We start from the raw sequence: 10,525 nt of genomic DNA, 5'->3' as shown, positions 1-10,525 counted from the left end.
CGGCTTCTGACCTTGTGCCTCAGTTTGCTCATTTGAACACTGAGTCTAATAGTGGTCCCTAAGGGACGCTTGTTTTGAGGATCAGTGCTTGGCACACAATAAACGCTCCATAAATGTTAGATATTACTGGACAAAAACAAGTATGAAAAAATTAAGGGCAAGACTAGGGTTGCACTCCAGTTCCCCTGACCCCGCCGCGGGCCCCAGGTGGTAAGTGAGCGAAAGCGGCCCCAGGGTCCACTCGGCCACGCCCTCGCGCCACGGAAGCCTGACCGGGCGGGACCACCCAGCGCCCCGGCCGCGCAAGGCCCCCTGGGACCGGTAGTGCTGGGCGTGGCCACGAGACTACATATCCCGGCGGCCCCCGCGCCTCGGCTCCCGCGGCTACTGCCTCAGCTCCTCCACAGCGACGGCGGCGGCCGCGGCTGCTGAGTCGGTGGCGGCGGCGGCGGCGGCGGCGGCGGCGCAGCGGCTGCTGGCTGAGCGCTGAGCGGCGAGTTTCCGATTTAAAGCTGAGCTGCGAGGAAAATGGCGGCGGGCGGTGAGTGGAGATAAAGGAAGAGCGGCGGCGGGCAAGGGGGTGGAGTGCGAGGCGGAGGGAAGAGGGCGAGTCTCCCGGGCTGCGGCGAGCCGGCGGCTCCGGCTCCGCCGAGGCGCTGCGGGGCGCGCCGTGCGGGGGGCGCGCGGAGATAGTTTCGGGGTGTCGGGGCCGCGCCGCTTCCCCGCAGCCTGGGGGCGGCCCGCGGCCGGAGGAGGGGTGTCGAGGTTAGGCGGCAGCTGGCTTGGAAGTGCGAGGGGGGTCCCCGCGTGGAGGGGTCACCCCGAGGAGTTTTGGGGGGACCGCGGGGGTCCACTTTTCCCTCCTGTCCCTAAAGTTTTATCCTCCCGCAGCCCTCGGGGTGCTTTTGAAAGCTCCCCGCGACCCCTCCTCCCGCTGCCTCGGCGTCTCGTAGTTATTCGGAAGAATCAGGGGGGAGGGGGAAGCCGCACAGACCCCCCCACTCACCCCCAGCCCAGCCTCCAAGTCGTACTGAGAATCGGGTTGGATTTTGTTGCCGTGTTTCCTCCTGCACTTGGGCATTTTAAATATTTTAACACGAATTATCTGCGGGATTTCCATTTTGGGCACGGGTAGGTTCTCAGCAGTTTTTCTCAGTAAAAAGGCATTTTGCTACCTCGGGTGTGAAGGCTGGGAAATGGCAAGTGGAAGTTAGTGAATTAAATTTGGGATTGGGCTGTCTTTATTATTACTCTTTTTTTCTTTTCTCCATCTCTAATCTTCTTAGGTACATTGATTCAATTTGTGATGGTTTAAGTAGTTTGTCTTGCACATGCTTTAGAAAAACAACCCACGAGCAGTTGGAGGGCTTAGTTGCTTCCTAGGCAGTTTGAGGGCACTCAGGGTGGAAAAGTTAACCAAAAGAGCAGCTGTGAGAGGCAGAGAGCATCGTCTCGAAATCTCACTAGCAGGAGGAGTTCGGGCTTCTCAAATGGAAAGACACGAAAGGTCTGAAATTCTCTCCAAGTCGGAACTTTTTTTTTTTTCTCTCCCCTTCCCGAATGTGAAGACTTCCTTCTTGCACTTTTTGAGCAGCAGCGCTTCAAAGCCAACCTGTTTTTGTTATTAAGCCCGTACCGTAAAGAAACAGGAAGGCGAGTACCAGCTGTCTTGCAGCGGTTTGAAATGGAGTTGAATGAGATGAGTGAGAGTGCTAGTAGTATTGAGTGAGATTGCTGCATCTCCTTGATTCAGACGCCTGGTCTCGGATCCACCTAACTGGTCCCTGGCTGCAGGAACGCATCAGTATTTGTTGCAGCAGGTTATTTAGAGGATGATGGAAAAAAAAAAAAAATCGTAAGTCTTGTGATTGCCGCATAAACCAAAATGTTAAATGGAAATGTGTAAGTTTGTGTTCTTGAAAACAAATTCAGTTATTGCTTGTTAGTTTAGGATAGGTTATACCCGATATAACTGGTCTAGGGACAACTGGGCGGGTACAAAAAGAAAACCGAGCCTCTGTCCTACCCTAAACCCTCCAGTTCCCATTCCCAGGAGGCAACGACTGTTAATGGTTTCTAGAGTATTCTTGGATTTTGGAATAATTAAAGAATTTTCATTCGAAACACACCCCTGTTGGCTACCAAAAGCAGGGAAAAAGAACGAACCAAAGAAAGGGAAGATGGGGTGGGAATACTGCTTTCTCTTTACTGTCTTCAACAATTGTTGATGGCGATTAGAAAAGCTCTTCCAAACTTACTGCTTATGTTGCCTTATCTATTAGCACCCTTAAGGAAATAACAATCTGTCGGGCTTTAGGGTGAAGAACCCTGCCAGGGTTCATTGTTTGTATGTAAGATGAAGCCTCTGTAACATGTAAAATGATATTGAACACTATAGCTTCTGTTACTGGAGGTTGCTTCAGGTTCTGCATTTAAATGAGCAGTAATCTAGATTGCGATCCTAAATTATAGGGGAATTTTATGTATCGATAGAAATGACTTAACTGTCTAATCAGCATTAAAAAAAAAGGGCATAGCTTCTGGTATATATTAGTACATTTTGGACATGAGGATTGTGGACTAAGTGGGAAGCTGTGATATTTCTAGAGCAGTTATAGGAAATGTTTTTACCATAAAATATTCCTTCACTACAGAGGCTTTGAAAATGCATAACAACCGTAGCATAATTAACAGGATTAAAAAAAAATGTTTTAGAATGGTGGTTTTAAATTTATCAACACTGTTCATTAAAAAAAATTCAGTGATATTAAAGATTAGGGGATTAGGGATTATATTAAATATATTTTGAAAGTGAGTATGCTGTGTTTTCCCCATATAGAAATTATTTCTATACATTGCCACCCCCCACCCCCAAGCAGATAAATTAGAATTCATTCAATAAAGAGTGAACGTTCTGTTGGACCCTGGACCCTTTTTCTAGGAGACATGTAAATAAAAAATAGTTTCTGAAATGATTACTTACCAATGCCTTCTTGATTGGTCATTTGAAGTAAACTTTCTTACTATGTCAGGGACATATTAAAGATAAAAAGGTTTATTTTTCTTTTAAGTTCAGTCCTTTGAGCATTAGTAGTATGATTCTATATAGAATAGTTCCTTTTAACTTGAAGGCTACTAGGTTTTTGAGAAGTCTTCTAAAAGAATGACTTATATTTTAGTTTGGACAATAGGGTAAGATAAAAAACCCAAACTACTATTGTACTATCCCTAATTGGTGTTAAAATAAACGGCTTTAGGGTTTCTTTCTACAATTTTTTTAGACTACATAATTTCAAACCTTGGCCAGAGGATGTGGACTACTTTTGAAAACTTTTAATTTGTTGCAAGTTTAGAATGAATATAGCCTCCAGTGACTGTCTACACAGCCAGGTGACCACAATTTAACACAATTGTTACTCTTTAAATGCTACCTAGGACTAGAAAAACAAGAGTTGTTGATCATGATTGAAGAGGAACTGGAGTTTCTCAAGGGTTAAACTAGGGAGTACCTTTTCCAGTTTGGTTTGAATTTACTATACTCTGTGGTGTAGAATATTCCTTTTTTGCATTATTGAGTGGTTAAAGCTCTGGGAGCAGGAAATTAGTATTGGAAATGTATGTTAACTTTTCTTTTTCCTCATAGTTCAACACTTTAAGGAAATAGGTGAGTGTATGTTAGTTTAGATTCTCAGGGATAGCATTGAGGTTGAGTGCTGCAGTAAAGTGTAGGCATTTTCTTTTCTTTTATGAGTGTTTTTTGGGGTGGGAGAAGGGGATTACAAAATGAACCTTTTACAGTTCAGGTGGAGGAGGGGTTCGATTGTAATGAGGTTTATTCCTTCACTTTGTTAATGATTGCTAGGTAAATTCATTTGGCCCATTGGTTTTCTGACAGAGTTTCTGGGAGAAGATTATTTTGGGTTAAGGATGTAATTTATCTAGAGCCTAACCTTATTTTCAGCTCCCTAACAAATGATGGAATTGACTTGAATTTAATCGCCTTTCCCTTTCCTACCTTCTGGTGGAAAGTTGTTAAATGAACAGGAAAATTGCCAGAAGATACACAGCAGGAGTTGAAAGGAAGACCTGCAGTGTCTAGAAGGCTGATTTATCCACAAACTGGATAATCTTAGACTACATACTGCCAGTTCCCAACTTCGTCAGCATTAACTCAGTTTGGTAGGTTCTTCGGTCTAGGTCAATTTACAGGGGGGCAGTAATAAAGGTTTATTTAACTACCTGTGTAGTAAACTTTGTGGCCTAGAGGAAAAGGAAAGAAGTCCGACCTAACTGGCAGAGGCTTTACCTATTTCAAAGAATGGTCTAAGAGCAAATAGACTAGTGTTTCCTGTTTGTCCCTTTTCCTATTTTTCATTAGGAACATCAGTGTCCTATTTTTTCTTTTCTGTTAATATTTTTTATTGATATGTTCTAGGAAAGAGTGACTTTACTGTTCACCTATGAAGGAATTCTTCAGAAATTTTTAATCTCTTTAGTTAGAGACTGCAAGTGAGGGTTATGAAACTTCACTTTTTGGAAAGTAGGCTGACTAGATTACTAAATTTAACCTCTTCATCATACCCATGATGAGAGAATATTGGCCTGGGTATCCCATAGTAATGGATAATCTACTGCTCCCTGCGGCTTTGCTTTTGGTAGCTATGGCAGCTGAGTAGGAGTGGTAGATGGATAGATGGGAAAGGACTGCAGAGGTCAGCATAATCCTCAATTAGGATAAGCCTCATGGTTAATTGAACGTCGAGTGTACAGGTTAAATCCCATTATAACAAACTCCAGGGGACTAGCTAAATTATTTTGTTGTACTGGGATTGAGCTTTATTGAATATTGTTTGAAATAAATTGGTCTTTTTGTTTTTGTTAGAGATGTGGGAAAAATTTTTATTTGTTGCTTATGGCAAACTGTTTATTGTAACAATTTGACAAGTTGTTACTCATGAGCCAGTGTGTTTCACCTTCATTTTTAATGCTTTTGCCTTTAAAAAGGAACCCACTGTGAGCTAAGCAGATAATTTATCCCCCATCCTCCCCCCATGTCTCTGTCTAGAGTAGCTCCATTAGTTTATCTCAACAACCAAATAAGTTTATTAGTAAGTACTACTGCCAAGATCCACGTGTGGTCGTAGGAAATGGGAAATTCCCCAGGTTTCCAGGTGACTGCTGCTGGTCATTTTTTTTCTGCCCCTGAAAACTTTTAAAAATAAAATACACTTCATTTTAGTGTGAACTATTCTTTGTCAGTAATAATTAAGGTAACTCTTTTCTGTTCAGCTCAATGTAGTTTTAGACCTTTAGATTTCTATATGGTATTGTTAAAAAGAATGAGATGGTAATGTAATCTTTAAGATTCTTCCATATAAATGTGGAATTTTTCAGAAATAAGGTTAATAAACATGAGAAAAATACTGTTCTTATGCTTGGCCAGAAATACACTTTTTTCTTTCTGTCCTCTACTTTTAGATTGGTGTTTGTCAAACTTCAGGCATTTACATCCTACCTTCATATCTAAAGCTAACATTTTTAGTTTGCTTAGAGCATTTTGATTGGGTGCAGCAAGACATTTTTGAAGTCATTCTTTTAAATAGATGTGAAGGAGGGAAAATCTGAAAGAGGGAATTTCAAAGCAACCCAACCAGTGTTTTGAAAGTTCTCAAGTCTGAAGAATAATGACTGACTAGTAGGCAGGAAGCCTGCAGTTGTATTGTGGTATTGTTCCTCCATCTTGTGCATTTGAGAACTTGAGTACAAAAGAGGAGAAAGCTTGGGGAAGGGGAAGAAAGGGTTTTAACATACAAGAAAACGGGAGGGGGGAGACTTTTAGAGTAAATATTCTTTGCTCTTCTGTTTAAGTGAAATCTAAAACCAAGTAATTTTTACTTTGAGAGGAAATTTTATCAAAATCTAAGTGTCCAAAACTGACATTTTTATAAATGAGAGTTAATTGTTATTGGTGGAAAGAGCAGTGTGATCATATGCTCACAGTTTTAAAACAATTTTAATTAAAAAAAAAAACCCTACACGTGAAAACCTTTAAATATTTCCCCCTTTGTTACCTGAGCAGTATCATTTGTTAGCTTGTTATTTTGAAAAGAATAGTACCAGTGAAGAGTTTGAGAATAATTTGCAAGTCTGTACTCTGAGATTGCAAGTCAACCTCTCTAGGTCTGCTTTTAAATTTATAACACAAAGGGGTGGAGTATATGATCTTACAAGGTTCCTTGTATTAGAAAATCCTATAAACTTAAAACGTCGTATAGATATGTAGAATGGCCTTAAACATTTTTTTTTTGGTCAAATATTAAATGGATTGAGCAGTTTATGCCAGATAATGGTGTGAAGATGCAGGTTTCTGTGCTGACTCATGAGTTTGGGGACAGGATGACTTTGAGATCCTGACTTCACTATAGTAATATATGCTACAAGGGCAAAATTTGTGTGTGTGTGTGTGTTGGGGGCCGGGAGGGAGAGACTTTTCAACCTCTTCCTTCTGGTGTAAGAAAATGAAGTCATATTTTCTTTACTCTCAGTAAAGCTGTCATCAGTGAAATGGATTATTGAATTTAAGTCACTCTGTAGAGTAGCTACATCAGCTTGGTTTTGTTTCTAGATTGAAATTTGGCAACTGTATTTGAAAATACTTTAAGGATAACCCAGTTTTCTCTTAACCAGATTGTGTCTAAATTTAGTCTACACACTCTCTGCTCCAACCAGACTCATCTCTCTCCTCTTTTACCTGCCGGGTGGTGGTTGTGTTTTATGACAGTACTTTCATCCCATCCGAGAGAGTTGGCTCCATTGCTGTCAGAGCAAGTATTTGGCTGCATCTAGGAAAATCTAACTTCACTAAGTGAGCAAAATAACTCCACACACACATTGCATCTATTGGAGGGTCAGTGGTATCTTTTCGTATGAGACAGGACTATTACTATATTAAGCTTTACACATAATTTCATTGGGAACCAGTAATGTTAATTCAGGAAGCTACTTTCAAAGTGCATAACCACATCTAGAATGGTGGAAGCCTTAGGTGTGTGGGCCCCAAATTAGGTGAACCTGAAACCATGAACTTGCCCAGGACCTTCAGTCTCCCTTTTTTTAACCATAGTACAAAATAGCTCCCACATGTGACTTCTAAAACTGACTTTCATTCCATTGTTCTCTTACCTATGAGGCCTTAAGCGTCAATCATTTTTTTTTTTACAGCTTCAATCATCTTTAATTGGCTACTGCTTGGCTGCTGCCCACTCTGCCATAAACACACATACTTAATCAGTGTTTATTAAGCTTGTACTATTTAAGGCACTCAGAGTTACAAAGGTTTTGACCTCCAAGTGCACACAATCAATCAGGTACTCACATCACTTCAGAACAAGGTAATCTGTTTTGCCTGTAAAGATCTTGGAGAAGTTCAGTGGAGGAAAGGGACCAGGTGATCAGGATGCAGGGCTTTGAAGAATGACTGTGATTTTATTATGGAGAGAGCACAGTTCCTCTTGGTGGGAAATCATTAGCAAGAGTGCAGAGATAAAACATTTTAAGACTTGATTATTTAAATATTCAGTTATGGGGGCTTCCCTGGTGGTGCAGTGGTTAAGAATCTGCCTGCCAATGCAGGGGACTCAGGTTCGAGCCCTGGTCCAGGAAGATCCCACATGCTGCGGAGCAACTGAGCCCATGCGCCACAACTACTGAGCCTGTGCTCTAGAGCGGGAGGGCCACAACTACTGAGCTCACATGCCACAACTACTAAAGCCCACGTGCCTAGAGCCCGTGCTGCGCAACAAGAGAAGCCACCACAATGAGAAGCCCGCGCACCGCAACGAAGAGTAGCCCCCGCTCGCCGCAGCTAGAGAAAGCCTGCGCACAGCAGCAAAGACCCAATGCAGCCAAAAATAAATAAATTAAAAAAAATGAATTTATATAAAAAAAAATTCAGTTATGGTATTGAATAAATGATTTTGCTTTTGTAGACTCCTATTGATGCATTTTTCTTAAATATATTTTCATTCCAGTTTCTAAAAGTAGTCCAGACCCTTTATTTCTAGATTACTGTAATAGCTTTCCAGTTAGTCTCTGCCCTTTCCCTACTCCTATTCTTCTGCCAGCTTAAACTTTTTAAACATTTTGATCACATTTTTTGCTTAAAAATCTGCAGAGTACAATCCAAATTCCTTAACCTAATGTTCAGTTCTTATCACAGTCTTTTTTTTTTTTTTTAAATCAATCTTTCCCACTTTTGTTGCCCCTTGTTTCAGTCATGCTGATTTTTTCTGCTCTTCTCCCTTGCTATCTAGTCTAGTCATAAGGCCCGGCTCAGATCCTGTCTCATATAAGTAAATTTCCCAGACTGCCACAACTGAAAGTATAATTCTTATTTCCTGATATGAATCTTAATTATCTCCTTCTGTGCATGAGTATTTATTTTTTTAAGGGAGTTTTAAATTTTTTATTTCATTTTATTTTAAAATTTATTTATTTATTTTTGGCTGCATTGGGTCTTAGTTGTTGCGTGCGGGCTTTTCTCTAGTTGTGGCGAGCGGGGGCTACTCTTTGTTGTGGTGCATGGGCTTCTCGTTGCGGTGGCTTCTCTTGTGGAGCATGGGCTCTAGGCACATGGGCTTCAGTAGTTGTGGCACGCGGCTCAGTAGTTGTGGTGCATGGGCTTAGTTGCTCCGGGGCATGTGGGATCTTCCTGGACCAGGGCTCGAACCCGTGTCTCCTGCATTGACAGGCAGATTCATAACCACTGCGCCAGCAGGGAAGCCCAAGAGTCAGTATTTATTGATTGGTAGGACGGATTCAGTCAAATTGTCTATTCTTTGAGATAGGGACCATTAGTTTTATAAGCTTTTAAAATCCTTTTTTCAGTGATACTCACTTTAAGTGCCCCCCAAATGCTTGGTGTTTGAATGTGGAAGTTTCTAGAGTTCAACTCTCAAGTCAAACTTTCTACCTGGAAATCGAGATAAAATTAGAGTCCTAACGATTTGCTTGGGACTTACGTCTCCCTCGAAGAGTTGGCCCAGCTAAATCGTGTCTGGGCCTTAGAATACCACATTCTGATTTGCCACTTGCCCTAGGACAGAGCAGTCCTTCTGTAAGTTGCTCAAATGTTTTTATTCAGTACCACCGTTCTTCAAAGAATTGTGTAAAATGTTGTGGGCATTAAAATCCCTTTGTGATCTAGGAGTTTATAATCTAGTTGAGAACTGAGTATAATTAAAAAAACATATTTGCAGCAACATAAAGTGGTTCAGAAGTTCAGAGGAAGAAAAGGTCATTTTCAGCTGGGATTGTTAAGGAAACTTCATGGAGGAGATGGAGTAGATCTGAACGGAACTAATTGCTGCTTCTAATCTTCTCCCTTGTCCACTTCTTTTATTCTGTAGTGTTTACTTAACATAAAATTATAATGTTTTAAAAATTTCATTTAAAAATATATGTGAAAAAGTGAAAGTAAGGCTCCTGGTACCCCCTAGGTCTTTGGTCATTATAGCTAAACCCCGCTCCCCCCCCCCCAAGGCTACTACTGTTAGAGGATAATTCTGTACGTGGGATTATGGATGTCTCTTTAGTTTCATTTTTTCTATTCTCTCCCCCTCCCTTTTTATTTTTAATTAACAAATGGGAGCTCCCACTATTTTTACTTAGCAAAAGAACTTGGAGAGTCTTCTATATCTCATATTTTGAAAAGGCTGTATAATATTCCCTTGTATGAATGGATATAATTTATTTAACCAGTTCCTCATTGCTGTTTCCAATCTTTTATTATTTTGAATGATACTACAGTGAACTATATGTAGATCTGTTTGCTGGTATGAGTATGTCTTAGGACAAAAATCTTAGCAATGAAATTTTTGAATCAAAAGAAACATACATTTAAAACTTTAATACCTCTTACCCAGTTACCTCCAAAGAGGTTATACTAATGCTCTCACCTTTTGTCCATGAGAGTGACTGTTTCTCCTTTCTTATTTAATCCTTTAAAAGCTTGTCCTTTCATGTTGTTTGACTGCTTGAAGGCATGAAATCTTCTGTTGTTCTTTTGCAACTGAACTCCCATGGAGTTCCCATAGCCTTTCATAATATGACTCTAATCTACATTTCCAGCATCATCTCCTTAATTCTATCTGTATATCTTATACTTTATTTTTATTATTATTATTATTATTTTGGCTGCGCCACATGGCTTGTGGGATCCAAGTTCCCTGACCAGGGATTGAACCCTGGCCCTCAGCAGTGAGAGCTCAGAGTCCTAACCACTGGACTGCCAAGGAATTCCCATATCTGTATATCTTATACTTAAGTTGCTACTGTCTCTTTTGCTCTACATTCCCCCTCTTACCCCAATAAAATTCTCTTCCCTGTGTTCTGATTCATATTCTTAGATATGAAAGATAAAAGCTACCATTTATCGATTGCCTGTGTGCCTGGACATTGTTCTGTGCTGCACGTACATGATCTCATTTAATAGGTTTTTCGATGCAGAGCCCTTTTTTTCTTCTTC

At 40.8% G+C, this 10,525-nt stretch overlaps 1 protein-coding gene across 2 annotated transcripts in view; it reads left to right on the top strand.

Annotated features, from left to right (window-relative positions):
- Positions 1 to 360: 360 nt before the first annotated feature.
- The window catches only part of NCOA3 (nuclear receptor coactivator 3), a 124,573-nt gene continuing 114,408 nt past the window's right edge, over positions 361 to 10,525 (top strand). The window contains exon 1 of one of the 2 annotated variants that reach the window (XM_082431358.1): positions 361 to 541. The gene's annotated coding sequence lies outside the window, so the exon portion shown is untranslated. The remainder of the gene's footprint in view (positions 542 to 10,525) is intronic. The other variant, XM_082431357.1, reaches the window with a different exon arrangement.

Source organism: Balaenoptera physalus, assembly GCF_965194825.1.
Source record: "Balaenoptera physalus genome assembly, chromosome: 16".
NCBI lineage: Eukaryota > Metazoa > Chordata > Mammalia > Artiodactyla > Balaenopteridae > Balaenoptera > Balaenoptera physalus.
Note: the sequence above shows the minus strand (reverse complement) of the source record. Positions and strands in the feature narration are given on the sequence as shown.